The sequence below is a fragment of the Phascolarctos cinereus genome, unplaced genomic scaffold (genome assembly GCF_003287225.1).
Source record: "Phascolarctos cinereus isolate Bilbo 61053 unplaced genomic scaffold, phaCin_HiC Scaffold_3;HRSCAF=262, whole genome shotgun sequence".
NCBI classification, from domain to species: domain Eukaryota; kingdom Metazoa; phylum Chordata; class Mammalia; order Diprotodontia; family Phascolarctidae; genus Phascolarctos; species Phascolarctos cinereus.
Window position 1 is genome coordinate 52,453,286 of NW_027555736.1, and position 26,183 is coordinate 52,479,468.

Here is a 26,183-nt window from a genome sequence, read left to right on the forward strand (position 1 = left end):
AAAACACAGGCTGCTACTGTCCAGCTACAGAAACCCCTTTCTTTCCCACTACTCCCCTTCATTAACTACGATCCTGCCTAACTAGACCATTCCATTACTAGAAGGTCCCCAAAAGATCTTTCATCCCTGGCCTCTGAGCCAATACCTGGAAAACTTTACACCTCACAGTCTCTCACTGGTGCCACTACCTTCCTCTTCCTTTCCCCCAGCTAATATTCCTGCTTCCTCCCTCTCTCCTTCCCTGTTTGGGGCTCCTTGGCCAACCCAGAGGAGCATCATCTCCCAGCACTAAAGCACTTATGAGTCCTTGCTGGACTGAATCCCTCCCTCTGACCCTTTCAGGGCCCGTGGCAGGCTTACAGTTATGTCAGAGGCTTCATTTGCTGGGCTTCTATACTTCAGAGATATTCAATTTGACAAACATCAAGTACTTAACATACATGCAAGTCACTGGGGATACACTACAGAAATGATTAAAAGGTGTACAGAATACAATATCCCATTATCTTTACAGCTGTTTTATTTATGATAATTTTTTGATTTAGTAAAGCAAAAGGCTGGAGGCTAAATAAAGGCTCTCCTCCAATAGAGGTCTCCCACAGATATCAAAATTAAGCCATTCATTAAACACTATTTGCCAGGCACTGTGCTAACAGCTAGAGAGGCAAAGACAAAAACACAGTTCTGCCCTCAAGAGCTTCCATTCTAACAAGAGAGACCACATGCAAACAATTGAGTTACCTACAAAATACAAAGCAGATAAAAAGTAAGCTTGGGTGGGTGGAATTAGCAGTGGAAGAAGCCTGAGAAAGCCATTCTTCAGAAGATGGGATTAGAGCATCAAGTCCAGGCTCCAAAATGAAATCAGTGAACATTCAAAAGAATTGGTCTAACAATCCATATTGAAAAAATCAAATGAAAAATGCTATGATATTCAGTTGAATGGACAAGTACAGAGCTCATCTCTCAGTATATCTCTTGGACAGACACTGCAAATGGACAGTAAGCTGGACCCACAATGAAAATCCTGGCACATACAAACACTTAATAAATGCCTGTTGACCAATAAAACATGACTGAACAAGTGAAAAAGCATTTATTAAGTTCTTACTGTGCACAATGCAAGATGCTAAAAGCTGAAATACAAATAAAACAGTAAGAGAGTCCTTACTCTCAAGGAAATGACATTCTAATAGGGGCAGATAACACACCTACACCCTTCCTTTCTTTTAACAAATGAAAACCTACCAAAGTAAAAGATTCCATATTGTAGTCCTCTTAGGCTACTTTACTTAACCATCTGTATATTGTTGGGGATTCAAATGTGATGGAATTTTGTATGATGTATCTAAACAAAGTTCAACAAAAATAAATTTTAAAAAATAACTAAGATATAAGACAAAATGTAAAAATACAAAGAACAGAGCTATTATGCTGGCATAAACTTAAGAAGAGGGAGATCATTTTCAGCAAAGTGAATGTAGAGAAGGGTGGGATCAGAAAGCTAGAAGAGATAGCATTAGAGCTTCACTTGGGTGAAAAACAATTGCAACAGGCTGGGGTTGAGGGAGAGGTCCTAGGTATTCTTTTACAAATGCAAGCAGATGGTAGAGGGTAGGATAAGATTGGTTGTTTAGTCGTTTTTAGTCTGTCCAACTCCCTGTGATCCCAATTTGGGGTTTTCTTGGCAAAGAACTGGAGTGGTTTGCCATCTCCTTCTACAGCTCATTCTATAGATGAGGAAAACTTAGGAAAAGTAATTGAGTTTTAGCAAAATGGTGTGGGGGAGTTTTCTCAACTGAGAGGAATGTGACCTATTGGGAAGGGTGGGCCCACCAGGGTCCAATAACCATAGGTCAAAGACAGGAAGTCAAACTGAAAGCAAAATTTATTAGTATGCTAAGGAAGACTGCTTGATAATAGCAGATTCAGTTTCCCAGGGTACATATTTCATTTTTATAACTTTCCAGGCCCATTTAGAGTACACAGCCAATCAGCAGTATTCTGAGGCAACTTAAGATAAATAATTTCATAGGAGAGAAGGGTGGAGAAAGGGGGAATCAGCAAACAGGAAGTTTCTGAGGGAATACCTGCTATGCAGCTGTCAAGATGTGTTATCAGAACAAGGAAACACTACCTATTCAAAGCAAGGGGACAAGGAGAGGTGACCAAGTACTTTCATAATTGTTAAAGGAGTCCATTCAATGTAAGGCAGTAGGGTTGAAATAACCATTTAGATGGGCTGCAGGTGTCTCTTATCTAAGTTGTTACCACAGTGGATAAGACCATCTGATTTACCATGTTCTTACCTAGTTTCTAATATTTTATTTCTCATTAAGCTGAGCCAGGGAATTTCCACTGCTAATTCATTAAGATGTTCAAAATGATTGCGGTTTTTTTCTTTTCCTATACAATGGTAAGATACATGAAGTACAGTGGTGTGAAATAAGGCTAGGAAAGCAGGTTAGGGCCAGATTAGGGAAGGCCTTGAATAATGAGTTAAGGAGTTTGTATTTTATCCCAGAAGCAATAGGGAGGCATTGAAGGTTTTGAATCACTAGAATAAAATGGTCACATCATGCATGAGTGAGATTAATTTGGCAGCAGGGTGAAGAGTGGCCTGAAGGCATGGAAGATAGAGTCTGTAAAAAATCTTCAAACTTTTCCAGAGAAACACAAAAAGGGAAGGGATTGTATTCCCCACTTTACAGATGAGGAAAAACCAAAGCCTTGATTGCCTGAATATATACTACAGAAAAGTAACTAAAAATGAAATCTTATATTATCAATTACATATTCTTCTGTACGATTTCATTTCGTTTCATGTTAGTTTTATCAACTTTAAATAGGTTGTAAATTCTCTGAGGACAAGGTCCAAATCTTATATTCTAACATTCAAAAGCCCTCTTACATCCAGCCCTAGCCTGTGTTTTTTTTTTCCCAAACAGGTTGTTTTAAAAAAACAAACAAAAACAGAAAAATACTTTGCCAACTGGAACCTGGAAGAAAGCCTGACCAAACTCAAGCTTGTCACTGGCTGAGTCCCCTTGGGAAGATACCTATTACTGCCATTTGAGTGGCATTAACTAATGCCTGGACCTAAGCAATAGTCTAGATGCTGTTTAAAAATATCTCTAGATACCCTGCCCTTTACCAGGACGTAACAAACCAGCAGTCTTCCTGGCAAAGATCAGAGAAGGAAGGGTTCATCCACCCATAGCTCCATTCAGTTCACCAAATCTTAACTATCCACTATGTGCAAGACTCTACGCTCTCAGGGAAATTATAGTCTACGGAGCCAGGCTACAGCACCAACACAGGTAAGTAAAACACTAGGAAAATTGGAGAGTGAGAGAATACTAACGTCTAGGTGACTGAAAGTCAGGGAAGGCTAACGCCTCTTCCCTGCAGCAATCACTTCAAATTTTTGGCACAGACTACAAAATTGTCATGGAAACACAGGCCACTGGACAAAGTCTCTAGTAATATTAAAACACAATAAATCAATCAGTATCTTACAGAGCACCTAAATAAGTAGATTGTTCTTTGTACTGAAGAAGAGATACAAATATAAGCAAGCAAGCTACTCTCAGCCCTCATGGAACTTATACTCTGATAGGAGAAGACAGCACAAACAGTTCGGAAGTAGTTGCCAGGGTAGAGGGTTTTGGAAAGGGAAGTTGGAGAAAATGAAGATGAGAATAACAAGGGAACTGATTGAGATGAGGAGGAGTATGGGGGAACTTGTTGGTATTGATATGATGACTATTCTCAGAGCTAAATCTAGAAAGGGGGTGGAATTGAAGGGGTATGAGAAAAGGCCAGGCAAGAAGAGGTGAAACGTTCCAATCTGTGGCCAAATCTTGTTGATTCTACCTCCACAGAATCTTTTATGCAACCCTTCTCATATGGCCAACCCCTTTGCTGTTCAAGCTGTTCCCTGTTACCTGGCCTACTGCACTAGCCTGGTTTGACTCCTAACCTTTTCAAACTATCCTCTACTTAGCTGCCTAAGTGATTTTCCCATAGCACTGGTCTGACCAAGTTAGTCCTCTGCTCAACAATCTCCAAAGGCTCCCTTCCGTTCGGCCTTTAAAGCACATGACCACCTGGCCTCAAATTACCTTTCCAGTTCTCTCTCTTCACCTCTGCCTACTTCTTCCTTAAAAATGGAGCACAAGGGCATCCTTCAGTGTGAAACATTTTCTTTCTCCCAATCCCTTTTACTGCCTTTGTCAACTTGAATAGAAGCTCTCTAAGGGCAAAGACTTTTACTCGGTATCCACAGCACCTAGCAGTGTGCTGGACACAGAGTGGACACTTAATGACTGTTGATGGACTGGTAAATTGCAAAGAAAACATATTAAAAAGTGTTTATTGAGGAGAGGGAGAGGTGACAGTGAACAAAAGTGACCAGCTTTACAAAGAAGATGGGATTTCATCAGAGCCTTGAAGGATAGATAGAATTCAGAAAGAGGAGGGCAGTCAAAATGAGTGAGAGGGTAAAAAGGGGAAAATATACTAAGCTGTTCTGATTAAATAGACCTGGCTGGCTGGGCCAGAGCTCTGAGAGAAGAGTATCTAGAGAGACTGTTATAAGGCCAGACAGACAAGTGCCACAAAAGTGAGGCTACAGATGATAAAATATGATACCTCTGCTCAAAAAGCTTCCACTCTATTTGAGGAAACAAAACTAACATGAATATTTTTTGCAAGCAATTCCAGAGATTATATAAGCAAAAAATTTTGTAGGAGTCAGAACATCTGGATGCTACATCCCATTCTATAATTATAGACTTATATATAATTATATAATACTATTATATGATCCTGTCCAAGTCACATCAATTCTGGGTCCTCAGTTTCCTTATCTATAAAATGAGAAGATTGGAATAACTCTAAAATTCTCTAATTCTGTGACTATCAAAATGCTATTAGAGTTTGGAGGGATCCCACTCCTCTGAAGAAGTAGAAGGTATTTTCTGACTTTTTCAATGTATTGTTCAGTTTTACTGATTTTTCCTCCCTCTTTTTCTTCTTTTAAGATATTATTTGTCATACAGGACTGTTCTCTGGAAAGGGAAGAGATATTGGGAGAAATTCTGGGTTGCGTTAAAACAAAACATATCAATAAAAACATTTTTCAAAAAATTTGGAGGGAAGAGAGATCAGTGAAAGTCAGGAACTTATTCCTGACACAAGGCAGAAATGTGAATTGAACTGGGCCTCAAGGAATGGCAGATGTTATAAATGATTTGTAAAAATAACAATACACTCATCTTAGAACATTCCCTCAATCCACAAAATTAGTAATCCTCTGAAAAACAGGAATAGTATTAGTTTAGCATCATTTGCTCCTAATCAATCCATGCTGACTTCTACCACACTACTTCTTTTTCCTAAAAGTCACAGATATTGGTTTGATTGTCAGAGAAGTATTTGATTTAATTTCTGGAACCATTCTGTAAATTCTCCAATTTTACAAGAGTCAACAAGTTTAGAGGACTGTAGTTTATAGAATTCATTCTTTTATGGAAAATGAGGGTAACAATGGTCCACCTCAAACCTCTTGATTATCATAATTTCTCAACAGAAGCTCTGAGATCACGTATTCAAGTTCCTTTGGCACCCTCATATTTCTGTCATCTGGCTCAGCAGCCATAAATTTATTTTAAAACAGTCAGATTCTCTCTTACTGTCTCAATTATTTTGTGTTTCAATTTCCTCTTACTATCATTTGTGTTACCTTTTCTAGCTTAACAATGATTATTCTCCTTGATGCCTAATAATAAATAATACCTATGCTGTATAGTTCTACTTTTTTTTCCCAGAAGTTTTCAGTGCATTCTCATTCATCATCTTAACTCTGTGAGGTAGGTGAGGCAGTTATTACTACCCCATTCTATAGAATAAGAAATTGATGCACAGAGATATTTACATTGCCCTCTATAATACAGATATAACTAACAGCATCTTAAGAGCTGGAAGAGACTTTAGGTAGAGATTAACCTGGCCAAATTCTCTTATTTTGAAGATGAATAAACTGAAGCTCAGAGACAGAGCAGCACAATGGAAGGAGTACTGAATTTGGAGTCACTGGACTTCAGTGAAAACCTCAGTTCTGCTGCTTACCAGAGGCAGCTCAGTAGCACAGCAGATAGAGTGCTGGGCTTGGAGTTAGGAAGACCTGGGTTCAAGCTTTCCCTCAGACACTTACTGGCTTGTGAAACCCTGAAAAAGTCTCTTAACCTTCCAGCTCTCTCCAAAGTTATCAATGATCTTTCAACTGTCAGATCCAACAGCCTTTTCCTAATCCTCTTCCTTCTTGATCTCTCTGCAGCCTTTGGCACTGATGACCACCCTCTTCTCCTTGATACTCCCCTTCTCTCTAGGTCTTCATGACACTGATCCCTCCCGGTTCTCCCCCTATCATTCTGACTGCTCCTTTTCAGTCTCCTTTGCCAGATCCTGATCCAGGTCATACCCATTAACCACGGGTATCTCTCAATGCTCCATCTTGGGTTCTGTTCTCTTTACATATTATTTTGCTCAATGATCTATTCAGTCCCCATGGACTCATCTCTATGCAGATAATTCTGTTCAGCCCTAACCTCTCTTCTGACCATGGGTATTGCATCTCCAATTAACTGCCTCCTGGAGAACTGGATGTCTTCCAGACATCTTAAATTCAACATGTCTAAAATGGAACTCATCATCTTTCTCCCAAAATTCTCCTTAACTTCCCTATTACTGTCAAGGGTACCATCATTTTCCAGTCACCCAAGTTCACAACCTTGTGTCATCCTTGACTCCTCACTCTCTCACCCCCCAAATCCAATCTTGTTCCAAGTTCAGTCATTTCAACGTTCGTAACATCTCTCTTATAATTCCCTCTTCTCTCCTCTGACACCGATAATGCCAGTGTCAGCTCCCATCACCTCAGGCCTGAACTACTTTAGTAGCCTTCTGATTGATCTCCTGCTTTAAGTTTCTCCCCACTCCAGTCCATCCTCCACTCAGCTACCAAGATGATCTTTCTCAAGAGCAGATCTCTAATCAATAAACTCCAGTGGCTCCCCATCACCTCCAAGATCAAATATAAAAATCCTGTTTGGTTATAAAGCACTTGATCACCTTGTCCTTTCTAACCTTTCCACCTTTTTTTACCCCTTACTCCTCCTCTCCCAGCACTGTGCAACCCAGTGACAATGATCTCCTTGGTGGTCCTAGAATGACACTCCATATCCATACATTTTCCCTGTCTGTCCCTTATACTTGGAACTCTCTTCTTCCTCATCTCTACCACCTGGGTTTCCTTAAATCTCAGCTCAAGTCCCACCTTCTACAAGAAGCCTCTCTCAGGCCTCCTTAAGCTTAGCCCCTTTCCTCTGAGAGGACCTCCAATTTATCCTGTGTATATCTTGTTTGCACAAAAAAGTCTGCATGTTGTCTCCTCTTAGATCTTGAGCTCCTAGGGAGGTTTGGGTTTTTTTTTTTTTTGCCTTTCTTTGTATCCCCATGGCTTAGAATATCTGCTCTGAACACAGTAGGTGCTTAATAAATGCTTCTTGGGTTTCCCTTAGTTTCCTCATTTGTAAAAAAATAATAATAGCACTTATCTCACAGGGTTGTAGGGAAGGTCAAATGAGCTAACATATGTAAAATGTTTTGCAAACCTTAAAGTGCTTTGCAAACCTTTATGGTACCAGTGTGATAATAATAAAAATAGCCAGCATTTCTATAGCCCATTAAGGATAGCAGAACACGTTAAAAATGCAAACCATTTTAACTTTGCTGGGCCTCAATTTTTTCATCTGTAAATTAAGAAGGTCAGGGAGCAGCTAGGTGGCACAGTGGATATAGAGCACTGGCCCTGAAGTCAGGAGGACCTGAGTTGAAATCCAAATACTTGACACTTACTAGCTGTGTGACCCTGGGCAAGTCACTTAACCCCAACTGCCCAAAAAAAAAAGTCAATCAGGAGGGTCAGGATAGATGAACTGTAAAGTCTATAGCTCTGAATCTATGATCCTATGGTCCTAAATTGTGAGGTCTAATAGAAAATTCAATTCCCCACTCCAGTAATTACTAGCTATGTGACAATGGGTAAGTCACTTACCCTGTGAGTCTCCCTTCAAAACGGTGATAACAACACAAATTATCACCTCACAGGGCTGTTGTGATGAAAGTCCTCCTTAAACCATAAAGCACTATAGAAATTTGAATGATTATGACTGATTTTCCCAATGTTACATAGTTACTTTAAGTGGTAAGAATAAACATGAGAACTTGTCTCCTCCCACCCCAGTATTCCATGCTCCCTCCCCACCCCCAAAAAATGTAAGTGTCAACCCACAACTCTTTTCATAAAACAATGTTGCCTCTTGAAGCCAGACTACTTAAGAACAGACCTGACAATATGCCCAGTAGAATTTGATCCACTTCTTTACTATAAAGTGCTATTCTTCAAATGTCTCAAGTGTTCAGGGAGATTTATTTAAAATTTAGAAAAACAAAGAGTGTCCAAGGGGTTCTAGAATCTAGGACAATGGACTTTAGTGATAGAATGAGTTCTATCTATCTAAATAAGTCCCAGAGTCCTTCATAAGAAAAAGAAGCCTGTAAGATTCTCACTTCCTGAAGCAGGGAGGTCAGTAACACCAACCCAAGAAGTTAATTAGGTGGCCCATGGAAAGTGACCTTCCAAAGCACACCCAAGTTAGAGCAATTTTATATGCAGGTTCTCCCTTGACCAATCAAGCATCTCACTGCAATCCTTAACTTGGAAAACAGCTGAGTGTGCATGTGTGCCACCTTCCCCCTGAAATTAGAAGCCACATGTTTCAAAAGATTACAATAACTGCTCTATTTTTTGCTACTCACAAAGTGCGTGAAGCTTCAACCATTTCCGGCTTCTCCCAGCTGGAGTACCTGCAATTAGGAAAACATTCACTAGGGCAGGTCTACTTAAGAAAGATGAGCTCATCTCTTCAGACATACACCTGATCTTCAGGAAGCTGCCCCTCCTCCAGTAAGCAGGTCATGGTAGCTTTAAAGGGCCACACACAAGCTGGGCTACTCTTCATCCTTTCTGGGACATGAGTGATAGTGGAGAATCGCCTCAGCCACTTCACTGCCCTTCTACTACAAACAAGCAGAATATCATCACACTTGCTAGCTGCTGCTCTGGGGTGTGCTAGGATGGCTTCTTTGAGAAAACCATTTAGAACTATATAATGTAGGTCAAGTCCTTTGCCACCCTCCTATTCTTACAGTTCCTTGTATATTTATATCTACAGCACCTAGCACAGAGCCTGGCACATTAATAAATGCTTGTTGATTGATCTCCTTCCTCAGATTAAAACCTCATTCTTAAAGAATCATTCTTCTTTTAAAAATTCACAGCTAATTTTAATAATTTGAATAAAACCTGCTCACATCTTATTTCTTTAGTCAGCACATAGGACTGTCAGGGGTCTTATCATGGAATTTTGCCAGACAGCTCAGTGACAGAATTATAGATTTAGGGCCAGAAGGTACCTCAGAGGTCTAGTCCACAAGTGTCAAACAGGCAGCCCATAACACTGCTGAGTGCAGCCCAATCCAGACTAAAATGTAATTAGGAAATATTTAACAAAATTAATAAAAAATACAGTAAGTTACAGATAAGGTTAACATGCAGCTTTCTAAGTCAATAATGCAGCCCACATGGACCCTCATGTACAGTTTTGCAGCGCTTTTTTCTATTTCAGTTTGACACATCTGGTCCGGTACAACTCCCATTCCCATCCTACCCCCCACCATTTTATAGATGAGAATGGGTGATTAAAAAAGGCTAAGGGATTTGCCCAGGCCTCATGAGTCAGTAAATGGCAGAGCCTCAGATCAAACTCAGATCCTTTGGCCTCAAAGCAAGCATTACACGCACTGCTTTAAGCTAGAGTATATGCTTCAATTCCACTATCTCTAAAGGAATATTTTTTTACTCTGATAAAACACATTTTACTGGAAGTCAAAGGTTAAGTAATCCTTAAGTCTTATATCATTTCAGATGGTTGTAAATGGAATACTATTTCTCTTCCACCACACAAATTTCTCTGATGTAGTATCAGTGTTGGCTTTTCAAGTTCCCCCTCAAAATATTCATTAGACACTAACATTTATACCTATGTTTTGGTAGATTAATGGCTGACCTGAGAATGCAGAAGAGGCAGAAAATGCATCAAAACCAGTCTAACCAAATTAACATAAGATTCTAACGAGATTCACTTTAAATTCAGGAGCTCTCAGAAGCTCATTTTTCCTCCTTCCCTCAAAAATACTGTCCTGCTAGTAGCTCGATGCTTACTGGGAAACACTTGGCAAGAAACAAGTCGATCACTCTCATGTGAGGAGTCATTAGGTTTCTGGAGGCAGAACAAAAAGCACGTGACATTATTGGGGCTTTTAATAAGAAGACTCAACCACAACAATTGTAGGCCTCAAATACTAAGTATGGTGGTCTAGTAATCTATTCTAACAAGGGGACAAAACTAGTTACTAGGCCTTTTTAACTGTTCAAGACTGAAGCACAAAAGATAGGCAAAACTGACTATATAACCTCATTTTAGAATTCAGTTTTCAAATATATTTCATCAGCAACTTTTATGCATAATTCTAGGACACATACTATGGTCCAATAAAATCGCCTTATGGATTTCACTGCCTTTTTTTATTATGAAGGTGAAGAAACAAATTAGAAATAAATAGGGGCAGCTAGGTGGCACAGTGGATAGAAGTTCTGGCCTTGGAGTCAGGAGGACCTGAGTTCAAATCTGAACTGAGACACATAACACTTCCTAGCTGTGTGACTCTGGGCAAGTCACTTAACCCCGACTGCCTCACCAAAAAACAGCCAAAAAAAAAGAAAGAAAGAAATGATAAACAATTCTTTCAAACTAAAACTTCTTGCATTCTAACCAGATTATTTTTTCCCTTTAAACCAATATAATATTTGTACCCATTTTTAAGATTAGAATAAAAGCAATAAATCTTTTAGAATGGCTTCACATTGCATGGATTTTTTGAAACTGGAGTTTGGCATATCAGCTGCAATTCTAATATACAATACTCTGAGACCTATAGCTCAGGGAGACTTCTTATGCCTTACACTCACAGATATCTAACCCACCTGAGGCTCAGGAGTAGAAAAGGTAAGTATTCTGATAGGGGCCAGCAACAATCAATGTTATACTGCTATGGAATTTTAGACCTGGAAGGAGCCTTAGAGGTCATCTTTGTAAAGATGAAGCTGAGACTTAGAGGTTAAAGGATTCTCAAGAGGAATTCCCCATGGGTAATGGCAGGACCAAGCCTGGAACTTACTATAAAACAGCTCAGGTCTCGGAGTGTTTGATGGAAGTGAAATCAAAATACTTTACTATTTATTCAATCCATTAAAGGTTACTCACCTTTAATTTCTCAAACATGTGCCTAGTCACATTACCAAAACAAGAAACCCTGCCAGCGTCCTGAAAGATCATGCATAGCTCAGCCAAGATAAGCTCTGAAACTTTATGGTTTTTCCTTAGAGAGTTTGTGGCAAACAGCTCCTCCCAGCTGTAACTTGATTTCTTTTTTTTAATTTATCATTTATTTTTAGTTTTCTTTTCTTTTAAAATTTTGAGTTCCAAATTCTCTCCCTCTCTCCCACCCCTCCTTCACCCACTGAGAAGACAAGAAAAATGATATCAATTATACATGGGAAATCAGGCAAAATATATTTCCATATTAGCCATATAGCAAAAATAAATAAATAAAGGGAGAAAATTATATTTCAATTTGCACTCAGAGTTCATCAGGTCTCTCTGGAGATAGATGTTGTTTGTTCATCATGAGTCCTCTGGAACTATCTTGGATCATTGTATTGATCAGAGTAGTCAAGTCTTTCACAATTGATCATTATTACAACATCACTGTGTAACTTGATTTCTTGAGCCAGTGAGAGTGGGGAAAAAATAAGTGGAATAATTGGTTCCCTTTTCCATCTTGGAGATGGTCAAGTTGAAATGGTATTCCAGAATATGTGGAAAATAAAGTTATCGTCTGTGACAAAATGGAGTGCCATGCTCAGTCTCATTCCTGAATAAACATTAGATTCCCAATTCATGGCCACCATCCAAGAGGTAAATGAGCACATGCAGACTATCAGACTCTTCATCCCTCAGTCCCAGCACCTCAGTCTTCTCTAGAGAAGCTCTACTCTGCTCCATCTAGCCACTTAAGTCTAGCACACAGGGATGATTCAAGTACTTAATTAATCCTTCCCACAAGCACGACAGAATTCAGAATACCAGATAGTTAAGGCTGCCAGTTATTAAGTTCATTTGACTTAGGTTTAAAGCTCTAAACATTTCATACTTTACTGTTACTATACCGAAGTCTAAAGGGCCCACCATTATGTCATACACTATGGGGCTATTCTGACTCACCAATCCTACTAGGCCCACTTTAAGCCCGACTTCTGATCTTCCAAGCTGTGCAAGACATTTAGATTTAATTTCCTGGCTTGCTTCCTGGAAGTACCTGGTATTTCTGTATGTTATAAACTTTTAATCTAGGATAGGGCTCAGACAGGTCCTATAATAGGCAGGCTCAGACATGTTCGCACACTTAGCCTACCTTAAACACAGCATGAAGCTCTGGAGAAGGAAAAAAAAGATAGTTATCACAAAACAAAAAATTAACATTGAATATCATCCTGTTTGGGTCTCAAGTTCACAATTTTGACTTCTAGTCAATTCTATCCTAAATTTGTTTCCAGATACGGCCCTCACCAACTCTATTCAACCAGTTCCTGGGGATCAAATATAAACTATTCTGTTTGGTATTTAAAGCCTTTCACAACTAGACCCAAACTACCTTCCTAGTCTCATCATATATTACCCCTCTTCCTACACTCTACAATCCAGTCAAACTGGCCTTCAAGCTGTTCCTCACACACAATATTCCATCCTCCATTCTGTACCTTTGCATTGGCTAGTTGCCAAGACAGATAAGTAACTAAAGCATTTGTAATTGGGGACTGGCCAATGAGAGCCTGCTCCGGTGAGTACGTACAAAACGTGGGAGTCTGGTGAGCCTACTTCTAGACAAATGTCATGATCTGGAATGAAGGGACCATTTTAGTGCATGCACAGGTATTCTATGACTATAATCTGTCTGTGGTGAAGAAAAGGCCTCTGGATGCTGAATCAGAACTGAGTTGTGCATACAAAAGACTTCCTGGCAGTGATTGAGAGAAGACATGCTTTAAGCCTTTGAGTCACTGGGACTTCATCTGCCCAATGGGTCCATGGCTCTGCTTTTGCTTTTGTCTCCATTGTATCTATTCTTTGCTACTCTTACATGAACGAGTACTAAAAAGGGCTTCTACCTTATGAGCTCTGAAAAGTCAGAAGATCTTTCAAACTCCATCCTAGAGTCTGCCAGCAGCCAAGCCCAGTAAGTTTCAGATACCTTCCTGAAGAGGACCAACACAGGAGTCCATGCAAGAGTTTGATGGCAGCCAAGTATAATGAAAAGTGACCTGCTTTACTTACCATAGTAGGGGATCAAGAGCAAACCAAAAAAGAATGACTTGGCCATCTAAACTTGGTGTGGCAAATACTTTGTATCAGCCACTTTAAGTCTGAGTCCACTCTTCCCAGAAATCAAGATGGCATAGGAGAGAGATTCCTGATATAGGGGGATATTTTCTACTTCTGTTCAGTAAATATCACTTTTGTAGAAGCTAATTGACATTAATTGATTATATGATATTGAAGAGCTAATAGATAATATTGAGATATTAAATATAACTGGCAACTGATGTTGGGGAGATCCACCAGAGACTGAGCTTTAGCCAAAAGCATCATAGAGAATAACCCAAATCCTTAAAGGGTACCTGCTACAATCCTGAGAGATGCAGCCCTTGCTCTGGGGATCCAACTTATCCCTCCATAGAAAGGAAACAATAAAAAGGGAAAATGGGGACAAGGACCCCAGAGCTTATATGGCTATACATTTATTTAGTATTTACTGTTAAGCAGGTGCTAGGCTAAGTGTTGTGAATAAAAATGTAAGCAAGCAAGACAGTCCCTGTACTCAAGAAATTTATATTGTAATGAGGGAAGACAGCACATAAAGAGGAGCTGGAAAGAAGGGGAAGTATTTGAGTGTGGAGATAGCCGAGAAGCACTGAGAAGGCCTAGGTCCAACCATGATATGGCAAAGGGTCTCAGGCTCACAGTTCCAACCAGGAATATATTCTATCCTCATAAAATCCCTTACTTCTTTCAAAATCTAGCAAGACTATTTAAAGCCTTTCCTGATATATCCAACTACTAGGGTTCTCTTCCCAAAAAATTCCCCTTTCTTGATTTTTTCTATTGTAACGATGTCCTGGTTAGTGGGAGCCTGATCTTCAAGCAGGAAGAGCATGCTGCACCTGTGCCAAAGCCCATGGAGAGGCTCAGTCCTTCTGAAGTTGGTGATGATGTGGAATGAAAGGGCCCTGCTCTCCTGTTTAGATCATACAAAGGCGTTTAATAACTCTTCCTGGGGGCTGAACCAGGACTGAGTACATGAGGTACAAAAGGCACAAACTGGACAAATGAACTCTTGTTGTAGTGGTGAATGAAAGAGGTGGTACAGGGGCAGCAGGGCCTCAAGCTGTCCCCCTACCAACCTGACCATGGACACAGTATCCATGTCTGCACCTCTCAGGGTTTGTTCTTTGATATTCAAATGAATGGAGTTGAAAGACTAAACTACAACCTTGAAACTATACAGCAGAGTGGCCAGCAGGCAAGCCAGCTGAGGCCCTAGCACCATCCTCAAGAGTGCCCTGGAGGATCTGGCCCAGCAATAAGTGAGACTCGGTAGCCACGATGACTGCTTCTGTACACAAGGGAGCCACAGCACCCAGCAGCTAGTCTTCATTACATAGTGATGCTGGCGGGCCAAACGTGTCATAACAAGCCCTTTTAAGTCAGCACCCACTCTCCCTAGCAACTAAGATGGTAGGAGGAAATGTGTACCCCTGGGTCAAGGAGATGTTTAATATTTCTCTTCTTGCTATCATTTGTCAATAAATATCTTCTCACAAGAGCTAATTGATGTTAATTGTTAAATGACGTTGGGGTACTAGTCAGTCAACTATCACTTACTAAACGCCTATCATGTGCCAAGCACTATGCTAAGCACTGGGGATACAAAAAAAGGCAAAAGACAGTCCCTGCCTCAACAAGCTCACAATCTAAGGAAGAGGGCAATACATAGTTATGTACATAAAAGGTAAACTAGAGATAATCTCAGGGGAAAGACACTAAGATTAAGGAAGACTAGGAAAGCCTTCTTGTAGAAGACAGAACTTAGGCTGAAGCTTAAAGGGACCAAGAGAAGACCAGGAAGAAGAGAGTTCCAGGCATGGGGAAAAGACAGAGAAAACTGTAGAGCTGAGAGATGGAGTATTGTATGCAAAAGGTCAGTGTCACGGACCACTAATTATGTGAAGACAGCCAATAAAAAGTAAAAGAAGCCTGGAGAGGTAGGAAGGGGCCAGATTATAATGGGCTTGAAAGAGAAACAAAGAATTTATATCAATGGTATTGAGGAGGTATTAACTATAACTAGCAACTGATATTGGGAAGAACACTTCAGAATAGGGGTTCAAGACAACACTGCTAGAAAGAATAATACCCAGAGTTAACCCTAAAACCCTGAGGGGGCAGAGTAGCTAAGCTCTTAAGCATAAAACTTATGGGGCAGCCAGGTGGCACAGTGGATGGAGCACCGGCCCTGGAGTCAGGAGGATCTGAGTTCAAATCCAGCCTCAGACACATAACACTTACTAGCTGTGTGACCCTGGGCAAGTCACTTAACCCCACTGCCTAGCCAAAAAAAAAAAAAAAAGCATACAACTTGTCAGTAAAAATGAAGTTTGAAGACAAGTCTATGGTCTACTCCACACATACATGTTATATATGCTTATATACGTACCTGTCTCCTCTGACAGAATGTAAGCTTCTTGAGGGTAGGGACTAATTAATTTTTGTTACTGTTTTCTTGGTGCCTGGGAGACAGCAGAGGTGTAACAAATGCTTGCTGATTGATTGTTCCTGCCCTATAAGTCCTGGTATTTTTCCTTATCTCCCTTGTTCCCGTTTCACCAGCCCTGTTCTCTCCACTTAAATATTCGAGATATTGTTCTGCTCTTCCTTCTGCCTTATTCCTTAGGGTTTCCGGTCTTCTGTTACCTTCCCCCCCCCACCCCGCTTTAAACTAGAGCTAGTGATACTGTCCTCCTTGCTCTTCTTCCCACAAGACATTTTTCCTGACTCTTCCTTTTTTAATTATTTCCAGGGGAGGGAGAACATTCTCCCTCCTGAGCTCCACCTCCTCTTGCAGGATGAGCTCAAGCTGCTCCTCCTCCATGCCTTTCCAGTCCCCTAAAGTTACCTTCCTTCTACTCTTTATGAATGTTGTACATATATAGCTTTTTTGCATGTTGTCTTCTCTGTTGGTAGGTAAGGTCCTTGAGGGCAGGGACTGCTTTGGCCTTTCTTCGTACTCCCACAGTCTGGCACATGGCAACAGCTTAAAAAATACTTGTTGATCATTGATTGATATCAGGTCTAGCTGTTCTTCCCAACTTCACCTACTTAAGTGCCACTGCCATTTCCTTATACTGGTTACTGAAGTAGGAAACTTCAAATGTAGTCATTCCACTGTCATTTCTGATGAGAATAAAGTACTATAGAAATGTTAGCAGGCCGGCTGACATCATTGACATCTTTTGTTGTTTTTCTAGTTTTGTGTATAAATACTCTTGGGATGATGCGGTTTATTTGGGTCTAACTCCATTTTTTTCTGCAGGTTCATTTTCTCCTGTATTGTTTTTGCTATTATAAGATAATACTATTCCGAATCTCACATGATCTTCTTCTCTGATGTTTTAACAATGAATTTGTACCATAAACCAGCATTGGTCTCGGCTGTCATGTCTTTCCATTTGGCAGGGAGATGAAGTATTTGCTGCCTAAAATCATTACTAGACTCTTTTTGGCATCTTCATTGTGATTGTTTTATGTCAGTTAAATTTCTCTAGTCCATGTCTTTATTTTTATTCATTTCCTCCTTATCTTTTTAGCCTTTCTTCTAACTTAGTGTTGATTTAGACACCAAATTAGTAGCAGGTTTACCCTAACCAATCAGTGGTCTGACTGTAAACAGGCAGCTGATTCTGAAATGACTATTATTATCAGCTGTTTTGTGTGTGTGTTTTCACATTTTAAATGTCATTGTTGTTGTTCTTTCCTATCCACTTTTGCATTGAAGTCACTTTGTATCAATACATGTAAAAACTTGATTAAGAGTTCTTATATGATTTCTCTTTTTCCTATAATTGTTTTCTTGGTGATGCTGCTTTTTTTCCCTCCTCATTTTGTGCTTATGCTTCTCTGAACCCTGCAAAGCAAGATGGCCAAATATCCCATGAAATAATGCTTCTGGTTGTCTTTGGGTATATAGAGGGACCAACTCTGCTGGCCTCTTTAGAGTTTTCTATTTCTCAGGAGAATGTGTGAGTGATTTTTCCATTTAGCTATACTTTCTTAGTCTCCTGGTTTCATTTATAGCAAGAATGTCAGTGTTACTGAGCTCAGTTCTGGTGTCACAACTTGTTAGTTACTGGACAAAGAACTCACATTAAGTATCAGAAGACACATTCTTTATAGATGCCTAAAAACTATCCGATTCTCAGCACCCTCTGCTTTCTTTTGAAGAGGATGGAACAGGATGGAGGGCCATTTTGTACTTTTCTTTATTTCACTGGTTTCCACGACCAAAGAATTCTTCACAGAGTGGCTAACCTGTTGACAACAAGCTACACTCTACAATTAGCTAGACTGGTCCCTGGTTAGCAGACTGATTTGTTTGTCAGAGCTATATTCAGAACTTTTTCCAGTTTAGTAGAACCTGTCAGAGTTGATGCTCTGTTGGCATGAACTGAGAATTCTGGGTCCCCTCTATGCCCTGATGAGGCATTAGAGTACAGCTTTTGAAGAGTGCAAGGCTTAAGTTCTCAAAGTGTGATCTGGCGACCCCCAGGTATCCCCAAGATCCTTTAGGTTATCCTCAAAGCCAAAAAAACTTTCTGTAATAATACTAAAATTTTAAAATGCCTAGCATGATAAGTATTAAAAGGTATAACCCACATAAACAAAAGCTCTCTTAGGGGAAGGGTCCTTAATAATTTTTAAGGTATGGGACTCAGCCAATGCAAAGACAGATTTGGGTGAAGGGAACACAGAAGGTAAGGAAAAGCAAGTTAGGCCAGTATGGCTGACTAGTAAAATGCAAAGAGGGGAATAAAGTGTAAGAAGACTTGAAAGGTAAGAAGAGAAATGATTAAGAAGAGTTATAAATGCCAAAATAAGGACTTTGATATTTTATCCTGGAGGTAATGAATCCCTGGAGATAGTACTGAGTACTAGTACTGAGAACTGATATGGGCAGACTTATCCTTTCTTTTTCTTTTTTTTTACTGAAGCAATCAGGGTTAAGTGACTTGCCTAGAGTCACACAGCTAGTTAAGCATCATGTGTCTGAGGCCACATTTGAACTCAGGCGCTCATGACTCCAGGGCCAATGCTCTACCCATTACACCACCTAGCTACCCCCAGACTCATCTTTTAGAAAAATTACTACAGCATCTGTGTGGATGATGGGTTGGAGAGACTGTGTTGAGAAACTTAGGAAGAGAGACTGATGAAAAAGTTATTGCAATAGTGCAGGTGAGAAGTGATAAGGGCCTGGTTGTGTGAGTGAAGGAAAGGGGATATATAGATATAGATATATATGAAAGATGCTGTACAGAAATAAACGACAAGATCTGGCAACTAATAGAATATCTAGGGTGAGCAAGGAGTCAAGGATGATTCCAAGGTTGCAAATGTGAATGACAAGAAAGATGTGATGTTCAGAAAAGAGGAGAGTTTTGGGAGAAAAGATAATGAATTCTGTTTTGGACATGTTAGCTTTGAGATACCTATAGGACACCTTGTTTAAAACATTCAATAAGCAGTTGGAGATGCAGGATTAGCATTCAGAAGACAACTAGGGGGACTTCCGCTTCTGGGAGCCAAGATGGCGGAGTGAAAAAGTAGTCTCTCTCACTCTCCCCTATCAACCTCTGAAAACCCAGAAAATATCACCCCAGAAAAAAAAAACCCTAGAACACCTGAACTAGAAGAAAGACAAGCAGCAGCAGTGCAGTAGCCCAGCAAACGGGTCTCCCAGTGCCTCAGCAAAAACAAGGGGCCCCACGGGGATGGATAAGTACCCTGTGGCATTCATCTGAAAGGAGGTGAAGAAAATAACCTAAAGGCTTCCTAAAGCCCGGACCTTGCTTATTCCAACCCAACACCAGGTGAGCTGTAGGAGCCCTGACGGCCCCAATTGTGAAAAGATCCTGAAGCCCAGGTGGTAGAGCAGGCAAACACCAACACCTGGACCTCCGAGTGCCTCAGTGAGGGTGGGGGGAACCGGTGGAAACCAGCTCAGAAAACCACCAGGAGTCTCGGCACTCCACTGCAAAGGAATCTCCCAGTGCATTAGCAGAAACGAGGGAGACAACACTGCAGGGGGCCCCAGGCAGATAAACATCCTGCAGCTGCCATCTAAAAGGAGCTGAAGAAAGCTAAAGGAAAGGAAAAGCAGGCAACCTAGAATTGCCTGAAAGTTCCAGCCTTGCTGATTCCAGCCCAACACAAGATAAGCTGCCAGAAACCTACAGCCTCCAATTCCCAGCATAAGAGGCCCCAGCAAAGCCAGTGACCAAGACCTAGGCTCCCAACACAAGAAGCTTGGGTCAGTACCCTCTGTCCCCAGCAGGAGAGCTCAATCTCTTTAAAGGCCAGGGAATAAAGAAACACCATGAGTAAAAAGAAACGTACCATAGATTCATATTATGAGAAGAGTGAAGATCAAGACAGAAATTCTGAAGAGGACAACATTGTCAACAAACCCACATCTGCAACAACAAAAGGGAATATGAACTGGTCTGAAGCCCAAAAAGCCTTCTTAGAAGAGCTCAAGAAGGATTTTAATAGTCAAATGAGAGAGGTAAAAGAGTCCTTCAAAAATACAATTGGCCAATTGGAAAAAAAATACACTGAAGAAAACAAGTCCCTAAAAAACACAATTGGCCAGTTGAAGAAGGAAGTACAAAAACTAACAGAAGAAAACAATCTGTTAAAAACTAGAATTGGACAAATGGAAACTAATGTCTCTATGAGAGAGCAAGAATCAGTCAAACAGAAACAAAAAAATGAAAAAATAGATGAAAATGTAAAATACCTCATCAGTAAAAAATCGACTCAGGAGAGACAATTTAAAAATTATTGGACTACCTGAAAATCATGATGAAAAAAAGAGCCTGGACAGTATCTTTCAGGAAATCATAAAGGAAAACTGCCCAGAAGTCCTAGAACCAGAAGGGAAAATAACCATAGAAAGAATCCACCGATCACCACCTGAAAGAGATCCCAAATTGACAACACCAAGAAATATAATAGCAAAATTCCAAAATTACCAGATGAAAGAGAAGGTGCTGCAAGCAGCCAGAAAGAAACAATTTAAATATCATGGAACCACAGTCAGGATTACACAGGACCTTGCAGCTTCTACATTAAAAGACCGCAGGGCATGGAACATGATATTCCGTAAGGCAAAGGAGCTTGGAATGCAGCCAAGGATCAATTACCCAGCAAAAATGAGCATCATTTTTCAAGGGAGGAGGTGGATATTCAACGAAATAGGAGACTTCCAAACTTTCCTGATAAAAAGACCAGAGCTCAATAAAAAATTTGATCTTCAAGTACAGGACTCAAGAAGGACTTAAAAAGGTAAATGGGACAGAAGGATACAATATGTTGTTAATAAGGGGGGGGGGGAATGTTTAAACCCCTACAAGGGAATAAGAGACTGGCAACCCTTGAGAACTGTATTGTTATTACACCTTGTTAAAGGAGTATACATAAAGAGGGTGGATATTAGTTGACTTTGATGTAATGCTAAAAAAAAAATCTAATCAAGTGGGTTAAATGGATCCAAATAAGTGGATCAATCTAATCTTAGAAAAGGTACTGAGAAAGGAGGAGGCAGACAAGGGTAAATTACATTACAGGAAAAGACACAAAATCCTATTACAGCAGAGGGAAAGAAGAGGGGGGAGCATTGTTTGAACCTTACTCTCATCAGATTAGGCTCAAGAAGGGCATAATATAATCAGTTAGGTATAGAAATTTAACTTGCCCTATAGGCAGTAGGAGGGAAAAGGGGAAAGAAAAGGGAGGGGGGAAAGAAGGGAGAGAAGCAGCAGTAAGACTAAAGGGGAAGAAAAGGGAAAGGGATAATAAAGGGGGAAGGGACTGAAGGAGGTGGTGGTCAAAAGCAAAACACTAGTGAAGGGGAGAAAGGAAAAAGGAGAAAAAGACACAGATAGTAATCATAACTGTGAATGTGAATGGGATGAACTCTCCCATAAAACGGAAATGGATTGCAGAATGGATTAAAAACCATAATCCTACAATATGTTGTTTACAGGAAACACATTTGAAAAAGAGTGACACATACAGGCTAAAGGTAAAAGGCTGTAGCAGAATATATATTATGCATCAGCTGAAGTAAAAAAAGCAGGGGTAGCAATCCTGATCTCTGATAAAGCAAAAGCAAAAATAGATCTAATCAAAAGAGATAAGGAAGGAAACTACATCCTGCTAAAAGGCACCATAGACAACGAAGTAATATTACATTAAATTGAAAAGTTTTTGCACAAAGCCAATGCAACTAAGATTAGAAGGAAGGTAGAAAATTCGGAAAGAATTTTTACAACCAGTCTTTCTGATAAAGGCCTCATTTCTAAAATATATAGAGAATTAAGACAAATTTATAAGAACACAAGCCATTCCCCAATTGATAAATGGTCAAAGGATATGAACAGACAGTTCTCAGGTGAAGAAATTAAAGCCATCTATAGTCATATGAAAAAATGCTCTAAATCTTTATTGATTAGAGAAATGCAAATCAAAACAACTCTGAGGTACCACATCACACCTATCAGATTGGTCAACATGACAAAACAGAAAAATGATAAATGTTCGAGAGGATGTAGGAAAATTGGAACGCTAATACATTGTTGGTGGAGTTGTGAAATGATCCAACCATTTTGGAGAACAATTTGGAACTATGCCCAAAGGGCTACAAAAATGTGCATACCCTTTGATCCAGCAACAGCACTTCTAGGGTTATATCCCAAAGAGATCAAACAAATGGGAAAAGGACCCACATGTACAAAAATATACACAGCAGCTCTTTTTGTGGTGGCAAAGAATTGGAAATTGAGAGAATGCCCATCAATTGGGGAATGGCTGAGCAAGTTGTGGTATATGAATGTAATGGAATACTATTGTGCTATGAGAAATGATGAACAGGCTGACTTCAGAAAAACCTGGGAAGACTTATATGGTCTGATGCTGAGTGAAGTGGGCAGAACCAAGAGGACTTTGTACACAATAGCAGCCACGTTATGCAATGACTAAGAATGTTAAACTGAACCCTTCTCAGCTTTACGAGGATCTAAGACATCTCCAGAGTCCTCAGGAAGGAAAATGCTGTCCACGTCCAAAGAAAGAACTATAGAAGTCGAATCACTCTCACTTATTTTTACCTTCTGTTGAGTTTTGTTTCATCTTTCTGATGGTTCCTCCTATTGGTTTTAATTTTTACTTACAACTTCACTAATGTGAAAATGTTTAATGGGTATGTAAATGTAAAGCCTATGTCAGATTGTGCGCCGTCTTGGGGAGGGTGGGGGGGAGAAAAAGGGAGAAAAATTTTCAACTCAAAAGCATATGGAAAAAAAAAATTTTTTAAAATAAAAATTTTAAAAAGGTAAAAAAAATTGCCTTTCATTGCATTATTAAAGCTATTTTCCAATTTAAACTTAAAAAAAAAAAGAAGACAACTAGGGATAGAATTATAAATTTGGGAATCTCATGAAAATCATCTGATTTTCTCTTTCCCATTGAACCCACAGGAGTTGATAAGTTCATCAAATGAGAGTAGAGAAAGGAAAGAAAAGGGTTCCTAGGACAGAGCCCTCAGGGATACCTACACTGGGCACAGCATGGATCAGGCCTGCACAATTTGCTGCACGACAAAGGATTTCCAGGGGTCTTCAAAAAACATAGAGGAGAAGCAGCTAGGTGGCACAGCAGATAGAGCACCACCCCTGAAGTCAGGAGGACCTAAGTTCAAATCCAGCCTCAGACCAAACACTTGACACTTACTGGCTATGGGACCCTGGGCAAGCCACTTAACCCCAACTGCCTAAGCAAAAAAAGAAAAAAAAAGAAATGGGAAATAGAGGCCATCTGACAGATTTCCTCTAACCCATCCTTAAAGGTCTCTTCAATTCTGCAGATAACTGAAGATCACTGAAGTAACCGGTCCACAAATATAAGTGTCAGCACCAGAATTCACACATAGGTGTCCTTGACTCTAAATCTAACTCTTTCCACTGCATCACACTTAATTAACCCTGTTATTCAAGATACATTCCTATTTTTCCTAGAAAAAGTTGCCCAGGTGAATTGCCTCTTTCCTCACCACCCACTCACTCTTCAAACTCTTGTATTGTGGCTACCTTCCCCACTTTTCTATTGAAACACCTTTCTGAAGTCATTAATTACCTTATGACAAAGTCCAATGAATGATCTTTGGACCTGCTCCTCCTCTAACTCATAACTGACAGACTCATAACTTGGCAATAACCTTGGCCTCTTCCCTTCCACACCCATTCCACCAGTTGCCAAGTCCTAATGTTTCTTCCTCTGCAATAGCTATTTGATTCAGCCCCTCCTCTCCATTCCCTTTACAACAAACTCTAGACTCCCTTTTCTTGTCACATGGCCTATTTTTAAAAAATGAATTTTACTGATGTCTTTTGTGGTATTGCTGTCATTTCCAAAGAATGCTCCCACAACTGAACCCTCCCTTGTAACAAAGACAGTTAAGCCAAAATAACCTATGTGATGATGGGATTCCACGATAGAAAATAACTAGTATTTCTACAGGGCTTGGCAAAGCATTTTACCTGGGTGATTTTATCTAGCCTTCGCAAGGAAGCCAAGGAGGGAGGTGTCATTATTCTCTCCATGCACATGTAACTATGTGACAGGTATGTCTCATTACCTGCTCCCCAGGTTTTTCAGCTGCCTTTGTGTGATCTTATTTACATTTAGATCCCTATTCACTGTATATGTTGTTCTATTCATTCTGCAACTGTTCATGAATCTCTTCCTAGGTTCCTCTGAATTCCTCTTATTTATCACTTCTTACTACACAATAATTTTTCATTCCATATACTTCAGTTTATTCTATCATTCTCCACTTTAGTTCTCTGCTCCCATAAAAAGTATTGCACGTATCTCACCTATACTAATGGCCTCTTAATTGGCCTTCCTATAACTAATTTAAACCCTTTCCAATTCATCCTCCACATTGCTATTTAAATAATCTTCATAATCAATTTCACCAGCTTTTGGTTACCTAGTGGAAAAAAACAATCAACTCCTTACCATTGCCTAGTAAATCAAATGTCAACTTCTTTTTTTTTTTAAATGTCAATTTCTGATAGTGAAAATCAAGGCCCTTCACAACCAGGTTCCAATGCGTCTTTAGCTTTACCTCATTTTATTCCCATACTTTGTACTGTATGTTCCAATTCCATCCAATTCAATTCACCAAACATCAATAAATCTCCTATTATCAGTCAGGCATTGTTCGAGGTGTTGGGGAGGAGAGTGAGGGAATAGGCATTTATTAAGCCCCTACTAGGTGCTAGGCATTTTGCTAAGTGCATTATAAATCTCATTTGATTCTTACAACAACTCTATTTTACAGTTGGGTCTGCAAAGATAAAAATGAAACAACACCTGCTTTCAGGCAGTTCAAATTCTACTAAGGGGAAACAACAGATACTCAGATAAGTCAATGTGAAACATTTACTGAGAAAATATTAATGGGTAGGAGTGAAGATAGGAAAGGCCTCAAGCAAGACTCCAAAAGACAAAGGCAAGAAAGGAGAGCTTTCCTGGTATAGGGGAGTGTCTTCAAAGGCTTGAGAAGCAGGCTGCTCTACATTCCCCAACTCCCTTCTCTTTGTGCTTTGTCTTCTGTGCCTCGGCTCACACTGTCCACCACTGCTCCATTCTCAACCTCCTCCTTTAAAACCCAACTTGAATGCAATTTCCTCTAACCCAACAACACCCCTAGATTAAAATATCCTCCTCCTCAAACTCATCATTTATTTTACTCTCCCTTGTAATTATTTGTGTGCTTGTCCTTTCTCCCATTAGCCTATAAGTTTACTGAGACCAAGGATGTGTTCCACAGAGAAAAGTAATTCTGCCTTTAAAGCAGTTCAGTTGCTTCGTCAATATGGACACCTCCTCCACCAATAGAGATCTCAGCACTTGCATAACTTCTTACCCCGTGTGATTCTTGCTCATGTCTTTTCACAAATCCTTCAAAGGGGATCTACCCAATATATCAGAGGCCTTCCTTTAGGTGTCTAAATACCTGTCTGAAACTCTTGGCTCTTACTATATGTATATGACTGACCTACCTCCTTTTCAAGTTATACATGTCCTTGATGATTTTACACTGCTTATTATGTTCATCATCTTTAGTAACATGCTACTGACTTAAACCATCTCCCTTTGGGTCACTTTCATTTTTGATTTCTCTAAGGTCATGACTTTCAGACATACAGAATCACCAGAATACTAATGTTAAAAAGATGGGCTTTGAGGGCAAAGAGCATGTCAAAATGCTGCAATTTGGACATGTTTTCTTCATCCATTTAGTTTTTCCTGTGTGAGCTTCCAGACTCATCCATTTTGGGGTGACTGGATCTCATTAAGAAGGCCCTGTAGCATTTCAGGACCTAGTATAATCAGCAGTGTTATTCACAAACAAGAGTACCTGGAGAGTTATTTATATAAAGAGTTCTTAACCTTGTTTTGTGTCACGGACCCCTTCACAAGATAAATCTTTTTAAATTCGTGACAGAAAAGTCTTTACAAAAATTTGTTCAG

General features: G+C 39.9%; 1 protein-coding gene across 9 annotated transcripts in view; it reads right to left on the bottom strand.

The window, feature by feature from the left end:
• Nucleotides 1-26,183, bottom strand: part of USP54 (ubiquitin specific peptidase 54) — a 122,748-nt gene that overhangs the window by 89,603 nt on the left and 6,962 nt on the right. For 7 of the 9 annotated variants that reach the window (XM_021006076.2, XM_021006070.2, XM_021006077.2 and 4 more), the window contains exon 2: nt 8,884-8,931. The exons of the other annotated variants lie outside the window; for them this stretch is intronic. The gene's annotated coding sequence lies outside the window, so the exon portion shown is untranslated. The remainder of the gene's footprint in view (nt 1-8,883; nt 8,932-26,183) is intronic. 9 annotated transcript variants of the gene reach the window in all.